The sequence below is a fragment of the Phyllostomus hastatus genome, unplaced genomic scaffold (assembly GCF_019186645.2).
Source record: "Phyllostomus hastatus isolate PE091 unplaced genomic scaffold, TTU_PhHast_1.1 phas_contig_34, whole genome shotgun sequence".
Taxonomy (NCBI): Eukaryota; Metazoa; Chordata; class Mammalia; order Chiroptera; family Phyllostomidae; genus Phyllostomus; species Phyllostomus hastatus.
In genome coordinates this window covers 54,165,993-54,184,761 of record NW_025333857.1, presented here as the reverse complement: position 1 = coordinate 54,184,761, position 18,769 = coordinate 54,165,993, and the positions used below count along the sequence as shown (strand labels likewise).

Sequence of the window (18,769 nt, the reverse complement as noted above, 5' to 3'; positions counted from 1 at the left end):
GCAATAGGCAACTTTATTTGCACCTATCTTGATTTGCTCAACTCCCTGTGCTTTCATGCCTTTACATACCTTTCCATCTAAGTGTGGGGAAATCCTCAGGTTTTTAGACTTGGCTCTAATGGCAGCTCCTCCTTGAAGCTTTCTCAGACCTTGCAGGCTGGGTTGTTGCTCCTTCATGCTTCCTCAACACCTGGCTTATCCCTTCACTGTAGCTTGCTTCACGTAGCATTGGAATTGCTCTCTCTCTCCTCACTAAGCTGTGAACTCCTTCAAAGCCTGGTAGCACCTGGCACAGTGTGTGGCACAGAGCTGGTCCTCCATGAATGCTTACTGGAAAAAATGCCTACAGCAAGTGGTAGCACCATCAGACAATTATGGGTATGCAGAGATTCTGTCTTCAAGCTTATGTAAAGAACTTTAGATTTGGCCCTAATTATCTTAATCATTTTTCTCAATCCATTCAGTTATTTTGACTTGTTTGCATCAATTGTTGACATTTATATGTACTTGGCTGGTGATGAGATGATACTAACATGTGAATTAAGTGACCACTCTAATGATGATGTAGGTGACAATAAAACATATAGGGTGGGGCAAAGTAGGTTCACAGTTGTTTGCGTGGAAAACAATACAGTAATTAATAAATAATAATAGAAGAATAAAGTCTGGTTTGTGTATTCAGAACTGTGAATCTACTTTCATCCCACCCTGTATATACAAGTTACACCCTCATATCCAGGGCCAGTCATGAAACCCTCCCTTTTCATTCTACCAGGTAGGCAGGTGTGCGGGTGGAAACTTCTGGACGTGACAGGAGTTTAGAATGTCTGACATAACTAACGAGCGTCAGAGGTTTTTAAACAGTCTATAAAAATGGAATTTGTTTGAGAATAATTTGTTAATAAAGTGTAGGCAAATCGTCAGCTGATTTTACTAGACAGTGAAAATTACAACTGATTATAAATTCTGCCTTTGCTCCCAGCATGGCTCCCCTCTTTCCCTAAACAGTTGCTGACCTTGGCAAGGGTTCCTGGCTCAGTGTGGCTCGGTCCCCTCAACTTCTTTTCCCTTGTTTCTGCCTTTGCCATGGAGCGAGCCATCTCCTGCTACAATGCATTAACATCTAATCATTTGCTTTGCTGCAGATCCTTACAGACTCCTTTCTTACCCATAGTGCCTCTGTACTATGTTTTCTTCCCCATGCGTGATTTACTCTCTTGCATATTAATTTTTTCTCTTTTGTGGTTTGTTTCCTTGGTTCTCCTCAGCACTTGACTAGGATCTCAGAGCCTCTGCCGCTACCTTTGTCCTTCAGCTCACCTTTGGGCAGCCCCTGCTTAGCTCAGCATTAATCCTACTTACTCACTAAAGATGTTCTTTGGGGTGTGTGGAGTTTAAATCAGGACTTCTAGTAGTTAACACTTGGTTTTTCCAGAGGTCATTTTCTCAGTCTCTGGGGGAAAGAGATGGAATTCTTGGCAAAGTTGCAGCAGGGAGAGTCTTTCTCCACTGTCACTTATATCCTTCCTCAGAACAATCTCCCTACCCATGAAATATCTTGGCTTATTCACTTAAAAGCTCAGCAGAACATTTTACATAATGTTTTCATCTGGTTGTATAAAACTGATCCCTGCTGATAGAGAAACAGATTTGAAAAAAGGTTTTAATTTTCAAACAATGAGAATAAGCTGACTACCCTGACCCTTACCCTGTTTCTGAGCCTCCCACCCTGGGCTATGGTGGAAGCAGCGAGTAACAATAAAATTCAGTGTTTGCTAATTCATGCAAATGCTTGACAAAATCTTATTGAATATTTCTATAATCCTGAAATGAAGAAGGATCTACGACCCTTAAAGCCTTAAAAGAAAAGATTGATAGACTTAACAAAGTTAAAAAAAAAAAAGGAAAGATGGCAATCTGGGAAAAATATTAAAACACATGTAACAGTCAATGGGTTAAAACACTTGGTTTCAACAAATAGTGCTCAACAAATAAATCAGGAAAAGGTAAACACTTGGATAAAAAAAGTCAATAAACACATGAAAAGATGTTCATTCTTTTTTTAAAAGATTTTATGTATTTATTTTTTTAGAGAGGGAAGGGAGGGAGGGAGAGGGAGAGAGAGAGAGAGAGAGAGAGAGAGAGAGAGAGAGAGAGAGAAGAAACATCAATGTGTGGTTGCTGGGGGTCATGGCCTGCAACCCAGGCATGTACTCTGATTGGGAATCGAACCTGTGACACTTTGGTTTGCAGCCTGCGTTCAATCTACTGAGCTATGCCAGCCAGGGCTAGATATTCATTCTTACTAGTAATCAGAACAAAAAATAAGTTAGATTGGACATAATCAAAAGACTGATAAAATGTTAATAAGAGGGTGAAAAATTTAGACATATTTATACCAATATACACCTATTGGAATATCTAAGGTAAAACAATGCTGACAATATGAAGTGCTGACAAGGATGGAGAGCAATTGCAACTCACGTATCTGGTGAGAATGCAAAATGGAACAGTCATCCTGCAGAAAGCTTGGCAGTTCCTTGCAAGCATACACCTACTATTTGACCTCGTGCTCTCACTCCTGGGTATTTATGCTACAGAAATAAAAAACTTATATTCAGATACACACGCATACAAACTGTATGCAAATGTTTATTGTAGCTTTATTCATAAATGCCAGAAGCTGGGAAAAAAATATCCTTCAGTGGACGAATGGGGAAACAAACTGTGATATATCCACATAATGAAATACTACTTAGCAATTAAAAAAAAATCCCACTGGAACTATTGATACATGCACAACCTGGATGAAGCTCAGCATTATGCTGAGAGAGAGGTCAATTTCAAAAGATTGCATAATATATGATTCCATTGATATGATATTTTTGGAAACATAAAATTATAGGGACAGACAATAGATCAGTGGTTGCCAAGGGTTTAAATGTGAGGGGAGGGAGAGGTGTGTCTGTAAAGAAATAGATTGAGGAAGATTTTGGAGAGATGAAATGATTTTATATTCTGATTATAGTGGTGGTAACAAAACTATATATGTGTTAAAATTCATAGAATTTTATAGCAAAAGAAAAAAGTAAATTTTACTTTATGATAATAATAAGTAAAGTAGGCATTCTAATACCCTTTTCATACACTGGTGCCAACTTTATGGAGAGTAATTTACTTATATATATCGAAATGTAAAGTATGTCTATTCTATTACTTGACAATGCCAAATTTGCAAAAATACTCTAAGGAATCTTTGCATCTGTGCAAAGATTGTACAAAGATGTTCATGGTTATATCTTTTATGGTATTAAAAAGAGCTAAGACTATACATCTATCTATCTATGGGGATTTGCTTTCAAGTCATGATACAGTGGAATATTATCCATGCATTTAAAATGATACAAATCTATACTTGCTTACATGGAAAATTTTCCATGATATGCAGTGAAATGATAGTTTATAAATAGCATATATGGAATGCACTTGATTTAAGAATGGGAGGAAGTATATGTGTAAATATATATATTTATTTATAGAAAAACTTCTGGAAGAATGTACATGAGACACAGTGACAGAAGTCAGCTCTCGGTCATGGGCTTATAGTGATTCTCCCTTTTCTTTATATGTTTTTCATACCCTTTTTTCTTTATACTTTGGTTATAGTGTTAACATTTGACTATGAGCATGTATTACTTATATGTTTTAAAAATTTATCTTTTTAAACAAAAAACCCATGCAAAGTCTGAAGGTTTGTGTTTTAGACTATGAAAAAATGTTCTCAAGTCAAAAAATATTCTCAAGTCAGGTTTATTCAAGTGTCACGCACACCCCAAAAGTATATTTCTAGGACTGCCGAGACCAACAATATTATTTCCATTGTTTAATGTTTCACCTCCAGTATGTGTTGTTTCTTAACACTTCCTCATTTTTGAGGAGCTGTCTTTGATATTTAAAATATAATTCTTGGGCTGAAGGAATATAACCTGAAGATGTTTATAGGTTTAAACATCAAATAATGCACCTTGTTTAGCATAAAGTATGGCTTTATGCCCATGGTGATTGCGAGGATAAAATGGAAAGGTTATCTATTACTAAATTTAGAAATTATGTCCTGATAGATTTGATGGTTGATTTAAATATAACTTCTTGTCAAGCATCTGTGTTTAGAATCAAATTACTATGACTCTACAGTTTCCTTGAAGTCTCGAAGTCTCACATTTCTGTCTGCCTTTGCATGGCTTTACATAAAGGAGAGTGTGAAAGTGCAAAGTTAGTGTTCACTGTATCACATGTTACATGACACACTGGTAATTTCACAGAAATGAAAGGCGACCCACAAATGGTCTGCAGAAGAAGTAACTGCCATTATCTCATCGAATCTTAGATCATTGGAAATTCTCTCACACACTGGAGATTCATTTGGGGGGTGCTTTTGTCTTCTCAGCTGCTTGCCTGTTTTTCTGATCCTTCTCTTGTCCACCTTTGCCTTACTGCCCACCCCCAGTGGAGTGCTGCCTGTTTTTTCAGTCTTGCTTCTTTCATTTATCTCCAGGGTTTAAGTCAATAAACAAAGACTCTTGGATGCAACTTTGAACTCTTGAGAGTTTGGATGTATTTTTGGTCTCATGTTTACTTACCAGAGGAGAGTGTTGCTTCTGACCTCTTTGACCCTTCCCTGCTGATTTGACTAGGCCTTTGATACTAGAGAAGGGTGAGATTTTTGAGGAAGTAGTATCCCTTTTGGTGGAGGTGGTGATGCCTTTTGCTGCTTTGTGACTCAAGTTGTGTTCAGTTCCAATCATAATTGTATGCCTTGAAAAAATCAAATTCGCACTAGCAAACTAGCAAACTTAGCAAAAAATCAAATTCAAACTTACAATCTTTAAAGAAAGATGCGATTCTTATGAATGCAGAGATGGGAGTTCAGCTACATTGTAAAGGGACTCTCAGCTAGATTTAAATTTCACCAACATTTAGGCACGTCAGAATATTTAAGACATATAGGTATCACTGGGGACTTGGGCCAAGTGCAAATGACATATTCCATCTAGAGAGAATCTCTTTTCAGTGTCAGATAATTGTTACTATGTAGGAACAGGCCTCCTGTGGTCAGGCCCTCCACCTTTTCCATATAAGCCAGAAAGATTTTTGTGTGATATTTCCAAGCTTGTCAACTATTTCAAATAAAATATCAATATACTTTAATCCAAACCATGTGTCAGACTGCTGGATGTGGCCGTGGGCTGCCAGTGTACAAATTCTGATACAAACTAAAGTGCATACACTTCAGGAATCCAAAAGTAGGGGACGATGAAAGCTGTTCTGAGGTCAGGATGTAAGCCCAGCAGTGAACTTCAAGCCCCTGTTTTCAGTGGCACTACCGTGTGCTAGTGACAGAGCAACTGCTTGGTAATAATGAGTTCTCCCTGGAAGTCTCCAGGACTCTTAGGCTTTTCTAGAGAGAGAGAGAGGGAAATCTCAAGAAAGAGATATTGAACTTCCTGCTCATAGGCAAGTGGGGATTTGAGTAATTAAATAAAAGATTAAAAAGGGATATGACCATATTTATATTTGAACTCCAGGCTGATGAAGTAGGTTATATTTGTTTATCTAATTAAAAAATCGACATTTTGGAAAGGAGTCACATTTATTAAGTTATTGTTGGGCATTGAGGAATAGTTACATTGTTGTTTGGGATAATAATAGTAACGATAAAAAACCGTAATAATAATAACCATGGCTGTCATTGGTTGAGCACTTACCATATGCTAGGCATAGTACCTGCACTTCACGTGTACTAACTCATTTAATACTCACAGGGTAGATTCTGCTATTACTTCCCTCTGATAGATGAGCCAACCGAGACTCAGAAAGGTGAAGCAACTTGCCCAGGGACACACAGGTATGTTGCACAAATAAGGAATTCTCACTTAGCAGTGGACCCCTAGTACGTGTTTAAAATCCGCTCATTTTATTTATTTACTTTTTAACCGTTTGTAAAACTACTCACCAACAAGTTTTAGCTGCCTGAACCATTTTTATCTCTCCACATTTTCTTCTGTTTTTCATTACTGTGTATACATTCTTCCAAAATATTTTAGGATTTACTGTTACCATGTGGTAATTTTTGGTTTGCCTTTCTGCAGTTGTAAATGTATCTCCTCCCACTACCCATCTACAAACTCTGTTCTTAATGCCATATTTCTTAGCTAAAAAATAGAATATGTTTACCCTACAAAATTTGTAAAATATAGACATGTATAAAAAATTTGCTTCTAATCCCACCATCCACAGAAAATAGCTATTAACTTTAGCTGGCATTCTTTCCATTCTTTCCTATGCACATACATTTCTATGAAAACAAGTAGAAATATACTACTAACTATTTTTACCAAATGTAAATCATATGTACACATAACTATAGCTTTTCTTGTTTCAATGAACGTTTATCATGAGCAGTTTCCCATATCCCTGCCTTTAAAAACATTATTTTAATGACTACATGGAATTTTATCATATGGGTTCATCAGAGTTTATTTTAAAGTTTTCATGACATTAGATGATGAAATATCTTTTAAATGTTCACTTTTGCAGATGACATAGTGACAAACATGTTGCACATAAATCACTGACCATATATTTGGTTCCTTCCTTAGGATAAATTCCCCCAGGGAGAAGTAATGGGTCAAAGCCTCTTCATGTGCATTGCTAAGTTGCCCATCTGAACATTGGACCAAGTCACTGGCACCCTCAGATTTTATGATCTTCATTTTTACATGATTTTCCTCTTTCTTTAACCTCTGATTTTATTCCCTTAGATGTCTTAGGACTAGACCCTCAATTTAACTTTCTTTCTCATTGTAGTAGTGTGTTCAGGACTGCCTCCTCCCAGTGGGAAGTAGACAGACGTGGGGACTTCCGGCTGAGCTCTGCTTGGTAATGGAGTCAATCACGAGGAAACCAGCTTTAGGGTCAGCTCTGTGCAAAGCCCCTGGCCTCTGGGAATGGGGCCCATTCTCCACCAATTTACGTACTTGGGAATGATACTGCACGCGTAGGTTTCTAGGACAGGTAACCACCTAAGAAATTGCTCACACTTCACTGGACAACGTCAGTCACCAGGAGCATGGCAGCAAGAAAGGGAGATAAAGGCCTTCTTCCATGGTGTGGTCACAGCACATTATCTGGGTAGCCAGTCTTTGAGGAGATGAAACACTCATTTTCTCCAGACAAACTGCAGAAGCCATGAAGGGTACTGTTACAAAGACAGGTCAAAGACCCAGCACAAGACCACTGAGGGGCACAAGAAAGGGAAGACCCTGCCGCTTCTGAAGGAATGGTCCCCGAACTGCTGCAGGGGAAAAGAGAGGCTTGGACCTAAGAGATAAGGGAAATTTGGAACATTTTCTAGGATTTCTTTTTTTTTAAAGTGATTTATTATCTTATTAATATGCTGGAGAGAAGGAAAGCTCCTGGCTAAGAAATAAAACAGTCTATTATCCCAGAAATCACAGCCAGGAATATGGATTCCTAACAAGTGTCAAAAAAGTGCTCTGAATAAGGAGAGAAGAATGCAGATACATCACTTCTCTTATAATACGTGCACGGTTTCTTTTAATCCACAAAGTCCAATTATTTTCTTTTCCAACGTAAGGGTACTCTCTCCCCTCTAAATCTACTGTTACACTTACAAATGGATCTGAGCCAAGGGTATTATTTGTCTGTTAATTTGAGTAATATTTCTGTCTCATCTACCCTCTACCCCAAGCTTTCCATCTAATAGGGGAAGTGGTTTCTATATGTGTTCTCTGTTCCTTTTGCCTCCTGCTTGTAGAGTACTAGTACAGTAGAGTTAGTTAGTTATTTCTATCCATCTCTTTCAATATGTACTCTTACATAGAAGGACAGGGGTGAAAATGAGAAGGATTCCCAAGCAATGGGAAACTACAGGAGTGGAGAAACAGAAAGTTTGTGGAAGGGGGATGGGTAGAGATGAGACAGGGAAGGAGGGACTACAACTAGGCTTCATAGGCCTCCAAGTGTCATGTTTTCAAAAGTCTTTGTAGGTTTTCTTTTAAAAAGGAAGTTGGAGAGTTTTTCCCCTTTGTAAGCGATGGAGAACAGTAGAAAACTTTGAGGAGGAAAAAATACAATTAGATAGTTTTGTGTTGGTTTGCTTAATTTTTCCCCCCAAGCAAAAATGACTCCCATGTGGTAGGGAAGATAAATAGGAAGAGGAAGAAGCTAAAAGCAGGCAGGAACAGGAGTCTGGAGGTTACTGCAATACAGAAGCCCAGATATATGCCTTGGACTTAGGCAGTGGGGGTGAAGATGAAGGGATAGATTTCAGAGATATTTAGGTTTGATTGACCCGACTTCGGTGCTTTTTAGAATAAGAAGAGAAAGATAGAGACAGAGCGATGACAAACTAAGCAAGCATGACAATGATTTCCTCTAGTGGATGTGTGGATGTGGATGCCATTAAGTGGAATAAAATCTAAAATGCAGGTGGAGGAGGGAAAATTAAAGGGAAGATTAGAAAATTGACTTGGGGTTTACTTGTAGAATGTCCTATTCAGTGTTGTGCTGGTAACGGTCAACAACTGGCTTTCCTGCAGAAGAAAAGAAAAGGGAGCCCTGACTGTATCGGATTTCCAACCTCGTAAATATTCCCACCACTGGCGGGTTTTAAAGTAGCCCAGGGGAAGTCACTTATTGCTGAGGTGAGAAGAGATATACACATTCAGCTCTTCCGAGTTGGAGTGAGCATGTCACAGGTCCTGCTGGCTACTCTACGCCTGTAGCTCAGCAAGGAGATGATAGCTGGTGATACAGGGTTTAAGTGAAGCCACTGGAGCGGAGCACATAGAAAGAAAAAAAGAAAACCAGTATCAGGGGACGTATATGGAAAGAGGAGTCTGGAAAAGAACATTAACTGACAGGCAGGAGAGTCAGCAGAGAACCAGATTCATGCAAAACAAGAGAACTAGTTTCAGGAAGGAAGGTGTGGTCAGCCGTGTCAGATACCAGAGATCAGGTGGCCTAGGGACTTAAAGGAGGTCATCGGCAATGCCAATTAAGCAGGTGTTTTTTAAATAATGATAAAAAAGAAAGCACTTAGCCTTTCCCCGCTCTCTTTTTAAGGAGGTCATTAATGAATTTGGACAGCACAGACTCAGGGGTGGGGGCAAGAGTTTGCCTGAAAGGGGCTGGAGAAGGAATGAATGGAAGGGGTAGAGATGAAATCTTTTTAGCAGTTGGCTCTTAAGGGAAGACGAGTGTGAAGGGAGGCAGCTTGAAAGGATGGCTTTGAAAAAAGAGTTGTAACTCATTGATGAATTAGTAACTCAGGGACTCTATCCATCTGTAATTCAGGCTAATTTGTTGGTCCCAATGATAAGCAGAACAACCGTCTTAATAAAGTCCAGAAGCAGTAATGGTTTTGAATCTTGTTTAGATGCCGATGGGAGGCACATCAATACAGAAGGGGATTACATTGGTCCAGTTAAATTGAATTTGTAGGTTTGGAGAGTCTATAGGACACGTGGCTTACTTCACAAATAATGGTGACTTCTCACATTTTTATTTGTTTGAACATTGATTGTGTGGTGATTTGTTTAAGTGTCTAACCATCTATTGGAATTAAACTGACTCAAATATGAACTGTAGCTGCTTTTATTGCTCCTTACACAATATAAAAGAAGGATTACCTATTTTTTAAAATTTTTTGAGGCACTCCCCATTATCCAGGAATGTTTAAAAAATCCAGCTATTAGGTCTTTTTTATTGTAACAAATTCAACTTGAATTTAGAACACTTTAGTTTGTATTCTTCATTGACTGCCTGTAATACTCAGTTTTTATTTTCAGAGTTTCCTGGGACCAAACAGAATACACACCAACCAAACTACATGTGTGGTGAAAATCATTTATTTATATTTTAAACAATGTGTGTATGTACATTTATGCACAGCGGTTAACAGATATTACGTATTAAGCAACCTCCAAGAAAGCCTTTTCGGTAATCTCTAATGGAAAAGTCTCAATGGAATGATAAAATCGAGCTTCTCTGTAGCTCCATGACTTCTAGCAGGGTCTCCAAAGTCACAGCTGCCCGAAGGGCAATTCTGTGATTAGGACACGCCGCCGGGGTAATCTCAGAACAGAACCTCAGGCCACCTGGGCTACATTTACAGAAATCAGCTTCTCCAGAGTAACAGCAACAGAGAAGGGTCTTCCTTCTTACTTGGAGAGGCACGTATGGGGTGGAGAACTGGAGTTCTGGCGGTGGCATTAGCAGGAATCTGAAGACTTGGAGGAAAGTTCACTATGGTTTACTCAGGAACAAATCAACCCATGACATTCAAGGGAGAGAATTCACTTTCTCAAGGGACATCCTTTCTTAGGCTCTAACTTTCGTAGTTCAGTCTTTTTGTCATATGAATTTGTCACACTTGCAAAGAGTTGGTTTGGTGTCATCAGACTTATGTCCCTGCATCACCTGGCCAAATCACTTAGCCTCTATGGAGGCGCGGGCTCTTTTATTGCTCAAAATCAACGAGACTCATAAACAGGTCTCCAACATTACAGTGTGTGCATGTTTCATTGTAGAGGTAACATGACAGATTGTTCTTAGTTAAAAATGATTAAGTTTGGCTTTGAGGACATTGACATATGTAATTAGAATCAATGGCTGTCCTCTGTCTGGGGCTTCCTTCTTCTTCTTGGGCTTACCTTCTTTCTCCAGCATCCTATCTTTGTGCTATTTGTGCAGGACTTGTTGTTGATTCCCCAGTAGCGTAATCTAAGGGATTACTTTTAGTAGGGTGCTCTTGGGAACAATAGCTTTCAAAATTCCACGAGGAATAATCTGGTTGGATTTTAAGCACTGTGATAAGTGGCAGTAGGGGTGGCAGTAGGGGTGGGGTTGGTAGAGTGGGTGGAAAGTCAGGGAGACCTAATAGTTCCCCCAAATCATACGTGGGGGAGCTTTCCTTTATATCTAGAGGGTCAGAGAAGTTACTTTTAACTTTTGCTAGACCTGGAGTTTTAAAAATTTGGCATGGGAAAAACTTTATAGGCCATAGGCTGGTACCTGAAAATGACATTAATAGCCACCTAATAACATCCTCTTTCTACACAATGCCATTCTTTCAAGAAGCCTAAATGAACAAAACTCACTTTCAGAAAACCCTGGTGAGTCAGGGAGAGAATACAAATTTTCTCCCTTTTTACAGAAGAAGAAATGGAGGCAGAACGTTGTAGATCATGTGGTTCAGTCAAATTTGACCCCAGAACCCAGTCTTTTGGCCAGGGTTGTCCTTTGACCTAAGCAAGAAGGACCTCTCTCCTGCAACCTGAGCTTCAGAAGGCTTGGCTCTGGCCCTCTGCAAACTCCACCCCTTCCTAAGTGAGAGCAGTCCACAGGGCCAAGGGACCATGACACCAGAGGTCTGGAATCCCAGAATTCCTGGATCTAAGGTCTCTTAGTGCACTTTCTAGGGTCTGCATGGGTCTCCTCACTGGTGTACGCACCTGAGCTCAAGTTGTGGCTGTGACTGTGTGCCTGGAGGAAGCTTGTGCAGCCGGGGGTCTATGTGCACACAGTGGAGGTTCTTCTGGATTATGATGGAGCTGGAGGTGGGAAGAGAAGGGGTCTGGGGCAGGCTCTCCCATTTCACCACATTTGGCTCTTGCCAAAACTCAGGTCAAACTATAAGGAGTTTGAATGTGAACTGGCTCTTCCAGATTGCTTCCAAGGTATCTTTGTCAAGGCAGAGGACATTTATTTTGCAGTTAGTTGGCTTGGATTTATAACTCAAATATTTAGACATAAGTGTGTGGGCCTCTATTTGAAAACTTATCTCTGTTTGCCAATTTTTATGGGTAGTCTTCCTCCTGGCTGTCAAAGCCAAAGCTAGAGGAAGAAGTTGGAGATCTGGGATGGTTATATGATTTTACACAATTACAATTCTCTAGCTGCACTTTGCACATCTATAGAAGCAAAAATGCAAGCCTTTTGCATTTATCACTGGGACGCTGATCAATACATTGAAAATAAAAGGGGACTGGGCCACATGGACCTGTCATTTGGGCCTCTCTCCTTCCCCCAGTTTATGAAGAGAAGGAGCAAGATGCTTTTTGTTGGCCCACCCAGGGACCTGGGAGGCCCAGGCTGGAAATCCCAAAGGCAGTAAGTTGCCTATTGATTACCAAAGTCGGGGTTTGTGGTGAAAAGTAAATAAATAAAACAACCAGCCAATTATCCAGAGGGCTGTCTGCCTTCCTCCACACCCCAGGCATTTGGAAACAAAGACTAAAGGGGTGGCGTCGGGATGGTTTTCAGCCTCGGGTTCCCAATTACTGAGTAAACTGACAAACAAAAGAAAAAAATTGCTGAAAGCAGGAGTTTAGAGGAAGCGATTTTTACTAGTGCCGTTGGCTCTCAAGAACATGGATGAGACAGTCTCCGGCTCAGTCCCAAGCCCCTTGTTTCCCGCTCAGGCCGGGTCAGAGGGCGCAGTCGGAAGAGCGGACACTGCCCGCAGCACCCCCATCCCCCCTACCTTACACCAGCAGCCCCGCCGGGAGCTGCGGGACATCGCCCGTTTAAGGGGCGGGGCGCGGCTCCACGTGCTTTCTGCTGAGTGACTGAGCTACAAAAACAGAGGCAGGGGAAGGGGGCGGGGAAGGAGGGAGTGAGAGAACAGGCTTTGACCGATAGTAACCTCTGCTCTCAGCGCAGCCGAATCTATAAAAGGAACTAGTCCCGGCAAAAGCCCGGTAATTCCGAGGGAGAGTGAGTGGGGCAGGGACCCGCAGAGCCGAGCTGACACTTCTCTCCCCGGGCGCAAGGCAGGGAGGGCAGGGGGCGCCGCAGGACGAGGGCCACCAGAGCCAATTTCTTGGGGCGCTTCGCTTCTTTCCCCCGTATTCCCCTCCCTTCTTCGGAAGGGTTTTTCAAAGGGTGGGGAAAAGAGACGAAAACACAAAAGTGGAAAACAGGTAAGACGCTCTGCAGTGACTTAGACGTTACTGTTTTATTTTGGGATTGAGGAGGTTTGGGGAAGCGCTGGGTTTGGGGGACTTGAGTCTGAACCTTCACCTCTTGCAATGTAGTAAATGGTACGGGGATGGCATAATGCGGAGAGGACGTCCTAGGACAGGCTCTGGCGACCCAGAGACACGGTGCTGCTGCGCTCCTGGATTGCCCTGCGGTGGAGCCCGGGCGCATCTGTGGGCGTGGAGACCCGGGCGCAATACCTCGGGCGCAGTGGGCTGGGGGGCTCTTGGTCGTGTTGGGGGCGCTGCTGCTGGAGTGGGAAGACTGGCAGGTCCTGCACTGAGCACTTCCCATTGTTTGGAAGCGCCTGAGCCGGCTAGAAACCCCTCTAGCTGTGGGTCGACGGGCACCCACCGGGATGAATGCCCACATCTTCTCCCCACTCCTTTCTTAAATAGCTAGTCTGAGTTGGACTCTGATCTGGGGATCCGCCCCGTGCGCCCTCGGACTGGAGCGGCGCGTTCTTGTTTTCTAAGAACGCGACTGGGAGGTGTCCCAAATGGGGTCCATGGCTGTATTGCTCACTTGAAGCCTCAGGGGCTTTTGTTTGACTTGGGGTCCTGCTTCTGGTCTCCTTGTGCTCACCGGAGCTGGCGTCCCAGGCGCCCCAGGCGCCGCGGGGTGGACGAGTTTTGTTATTTTAAAAACACGACTTGGAGAGCCTTCGGAAATCTGGAGCTGAGGTGCTCATTCCCTCCCCGCCTCCACCCCAATTCTTCCTGCCCTTTGCTGCTTGTCTCTTGGGGCAGCCTAAGGCAGGGCACACGGATGGAGAAGCTGGGGCGAGTTGGTGCAGCGGAATGACCGAGAGTAACCCCGGCGGGCGGTGCAGAGCTGAGCTCCGCGGCTGGGCTGGGCTCAGCGGTGGGGGTGGCGAGGGCTGGGCTCCGGCTGTCGGTGGCCCCGGGGGGACTAGTCCGCAGCGCCTCCTGGCCCAGTGGCTTGGGAATCGGCCCGGTGGCCGGAGCGGGCCTGGCTCTTCAAGGCGTTGTCGCTCGCGGGTTCCAATGGAAATCCTGTGAAGAAGGAAACCTGGGAGATCAGGCGAATTGTGGTTGTTTTTTGTTAGAGTGTTTCCTCACTCCCAGCCATTGCTATTTCTGAAGATTCTTGGGGTGTGGGCTACTGCAGGATTGTGTGTAGGTGCCTCTTTGCAGCATTTATTAGAACGAAATAAGATTTTAAAAAAGGGGTGGGGGTGGGGCGGAGAGAAACTTCTGGCGCTGAAAGTAATAGACCCTTATCTTTTGCATTATTTATAAAACCCAAGGCTTTTTTTGTGATATCTCACAAAGCGCGTGGGTGGTATGTACATTCATATAATAGAGGACAAATATGATACTTTAAAAAAGTCACTATCAAAGGCCTGATTCTCGCTCCCTGCTGCCCCTCGTCCAAAGGAACACGTCACAGAATTTTCCAAGTTCAAAAGTTTCCCTGTTTCTTTTAATTGGGGACAAAAACCTAAGTTTTGATCTTTTCACACAAAACTTAAGTGTCAACAAAAAAGTGCTTAATTTTTCATCTCCCCTTTCATTTCAGCCCGTTTTTCTCGTATCTCCCACACAAGCAATGGAAGCTTTCTGTTGTTCATATCATACTGGTGAGACACTTCTCTCAAAGCAAAGAAAGCGTGAAAGTTTGGAGAATGTTCCGGAGTAGAACCTCTTCAGACAGTAGAATAATTTACAAGTACAAAGTTTCCATTGTCAACCGGTTTCCCAAATGCTCCTCTAAAGCAAGCATTAACATAATGCGTGACAGGGAGAATTTGGGAGACATTGGATTCACAGAGCCAATCATTATCTACTTGAGCAAAAGCAGTAGAGTCAGAGTGACCAGCCTTCGTGATGACCACAGGCCACGTAGGTAGTCAGCATACCAGTAATTCACAAGTAACCTTTTAAGGACAAGCCGTGCCTTCTAGAAGGATGCGTTTGTGAAGGAGACACCTGTGATACGTGTCTCCCCTCCAGATGTGCATTTGAAATCTCAACCCTTACCCGTATTTTGGTTTACATATGAATAGAGGCCTGGGATAGATACTGGACAGATTTTGACTTAGGGCATAGGTATAGCTCATGTAAGACAATGATTAGTCTAGGATAGGAAAAGGGTGATTGGGGGACTTGGTTGTTTTAAATCTTTGCTCTAGGAAGTCTCAATGTTTCATTATTAAAAATTAATGAAACTGAATGAAACAATGACAGCTTTTTATTATCTTCCATAGTATTTATTTTATATAGAGAGAAGTTGTAGTATTTTCTCAAAGTTTGTTTTTTGGGCATCTTCCCTCCCATAAAGCAAGTTGCTTTTGCTGTATTTGTAGTGACCACAAATTGTTAATACCTTCATGGTTTCAATTTTTAGCTCCTAAAATAATTAAGTGGACACTGTCTTAGACTCTTTAGTTATGAACCTTTTGGATATCTAGCAAATACCAGTAGACATGTTTTTGCATTTCTACAATAGTCTTAAATCCAAATACATTTTTATTTACTTATCTGGATACTTGAGAGATAATAGATATATAATACTCCATCCATATAGTCCTTTACTCTGGCATCAACTTTTAAATGATCTTTATGAAACCTTGTTTTATTTAACTCTCCTGGGGGAGGGCTTATACTAAAACCTGAGACCCTCTTCATATCTGCAGGTGGTGGTAATCTTAAATGCCCATGTTATTGCAGTGTTTATCTCATAAACACTGTTAAATGCCACTGTGTGCCAAAGTACTATTCCAAATGCCTTTCAGACACGAATTTAATCTTTGCATCAAACTGATTTATTATTCCTGTTTTGTAGATTAAAGAACTGAGAGGTTAACTAACTTGTCCCTGACCACACATCTTTCAAGTGGCAGAGCTAAGATGTGAACCGTGCCAGGGTCGTTAACTCTCATGCTGAGCGGTGAGGGTAGCATGAGGCAGTTTCAGCTGCTGCTGGCAGAGGACTTTCCAGGGATGCTCACTATGTTCTGGTATGTTCAGCGGCTGAGTCCTTATCAGAATCTACAGCCTGTATCATATTTCCCTTGTTTCTGAGGGGGCCAGCCAAGCTCTCTTCCAGCTCGTTGGGACATTGGTTGGCTAGGGATTGCAACACCATGGAAAGAACAGACAGTAAGATATGTCCAACTCAAATTCTTGGTTTGAAATGAAGAATGAACTGTTGCTTTAGCCAAGTATTTGTGAGGAGGTATACCATCTCAAAATGTTTCCCTGTGCGATACGCAGAAGATGGAATGACAGAATATTTGGCTATCAGAGTGTAAGGAATAAAAGAAAGAACTATCAGTTTAACTGACAAACCTAACTTTGGTGAAAAAAATTTTTTTTGGTTATACAAGATGATTCCTGCCTGTTTTATCCTTATATGTGTTGTGGGTCTTTAAAAAAATTTTTATTTTTAAATCATCACTTAAGTATACATTTATTGATATTAGAGAGAAAGAAAGATGGAGTGGAGGGATGGAGGTGGGGCAGAAAGAGAGACAGAGAGAAAAACATCAATGTTTTACAAGTGAGCAAAACCTATAACCTAGGTATGTCCCCTGACCAGGGATTGAACCCACAGCTTTTTGGTGCATGGGATTACGCCACACTCCAGCTAACTGAGCCACCTGGCCAGGGCTGTTTTGGACCTTTTGAAATAAGCTATTTCTCTTATTGCCCTTACTGTCTAGGAACCAGATTTAGCCTTTTCTTAAGGCATTTTTCTCTGAAAGTAAAACAGTTTCAAAGTCTGCTTTATAAAAGTGAAATTGGATGGAAACTATACTTCTTATTAAATGGGTGTAGCAAATTAGAAATAAACTCTTAGAAAGCATTTCTTCTTGGTAAAAAAACAGTCGCATTGTTGATTTACTGTATGCAGGGTGTTTTAAGCATTCTACATGTAATAATTCAGTTCATTCTCAGGAGAACCACATGGGGTGGCTACTGTGACCGTCCTTTGAGGGATGGACAGGCTAGGTAGCCTGATCACAGAGTGTGTAAGTAATGGGACTGAGGCTGCATCCCAGGCAGTTTGGTTTCCGTGAATTTACCAGTATCAGGGTAAGGACCTATGGACATCAAGGTTCTGACAACTGAAGTATCAACAAGAGGCAAAGAGTGAACATACCCTGTGCATTGTTTTTTTTTTTTATTTACCTGAAAATAGCTGCCAGAGTAGGTAGCCCCCCTAGATGTTGTTGGAGAGGTACGTTTTAGAAATATGTGAATCCAGAGAATAAAAATCTCGTATTCAAAATGGTTTTCAGAGAGAACCTTCTGTTATTCTGCATTCTATCAAGATGCTAAACTGTATCAAAGAGGATTTACTCTAACGACGCGTGCAGACTTGTGAGACTTGGATCCTGAAACAAAGGGAACTTTGAGATCCTGCCTTTTGCCATTTCGAAAGCCTACTTTAAGACCTGATTTAAATGCCATCCTTATGATAAACTCGTATGGATTCACTGTTCCATGCCAACACAGAGTTAAAATGAACCATCCCCTTTTTTTTTTCCTCCAGTAAGATTGGATTACAGCGCTATTCATGTCATGTATTTAATTGTGTTTTGGTATTGTGACATTTATTTGTCTTCCTCTAGAGTATATCCTCCTCCAGGAGGTCTTTGATTTATTCCCCCAGCCCTTAGTTCAACCCCTTTGATGTGGAATGTGTTCAATAAATGCTGACTCAAACAACTCAAACAAAGAGAATGGGATACTGATGTTTGTTTTCTGTATCGTACATAAAATAATGGGGTGATTATAGAAGACTATTAGAAATAGAATTATTTGAGAAGTAAGTATAGTTAAGGTTTTATGATTGAGAAATTTTAGTACTTACTTAAATTATCCAGGCCACCTAACTTTGTGGAACAAACAAATCTGATTCCATTCAGTTTCACTTCTCTTTTTGAGGCAGCTGCGATTTTGAGAAGATGCTGTAGTCGGTGACATTTCACACTCATGTACTTTGGTTTGCACATTAGTTTATTTTTAACATAAGAATGAGATAATTTACAAAGTAATTTACAATTTAAATACTTTTTAAAAACCAAAATAATTTTTCTGCATAGAATATTATGCTAAGTGAAGTAAGTCAGTCATAAAAAGCTAAGAACCATATGACTTCACTCATGTGGGATATAAAAGTGAAACTTATAGACACAGACAAATAACAGCACAGTGACTACCTGAGGGAAGGAGGAGGGGGAATAGAATAGGGTAAAGGGATCCAAATATTTGGTGATGGAAGATTTGGCTTTGGGTGGTGGGCATACAATGCAATGTACAGACCATGTTTCAGAGAAATGTACACCTGAAACCTGTATTACCCTATGAACCAATATCGCCCCAATATAAAGCGGCCAACCCCTCCCCCAAGAGCCTTTTATGCATATGACCTTTTATTCATTCTCTCCCTCTCTCTGTCACTCTCTCTCCTTGTGTGTGTGTGTGTGTATGTATATATACATATAATTCTTATATGTAAAACCAATCACTGGTTATATTTATTAGGTGAAGATTTTTGACTGCCTTGAGAATATGATGAAAGCTATGGATTTTCCAGAAAAAATACACATAGGCTTGTACACTCCAAATTTTACATATAATTAACAATTTTACATGTAAGTATATTTTGCATATAATATTGGTAACTTACTGAGGAGCCATACATGTAACCTTAGGCAAGTCATTTTACTTTT

At 41.1% G+C, this 18,769-nt stretch overlaps 1 protein-coding gene across 2 annotated transcripts in view; it reads left to right on the top strand.

Annotated features, from left to right (window-relative positions):
* The first annotated feature begins 12,776 nt into the window (after window positions 1–12,776).
* The window catches only part of ABCA1 (ATP binding cassette subfamily A member 1), a 119,778-nt gene continuing 113,785 nt past the window's right edge, over window positions 12,777–18,769 (top strand). For both annotated transcript variants that reach the window (XM_045839983.1, XM_045839986.1), the window contains exon 1: window positions 12,777–13,007. The gene's annotated coding sequence lies outside the window, so the exon portion shown is untranslated. The remainder of the gene's footprint in view (window positions 13,008–18,769) is intronic.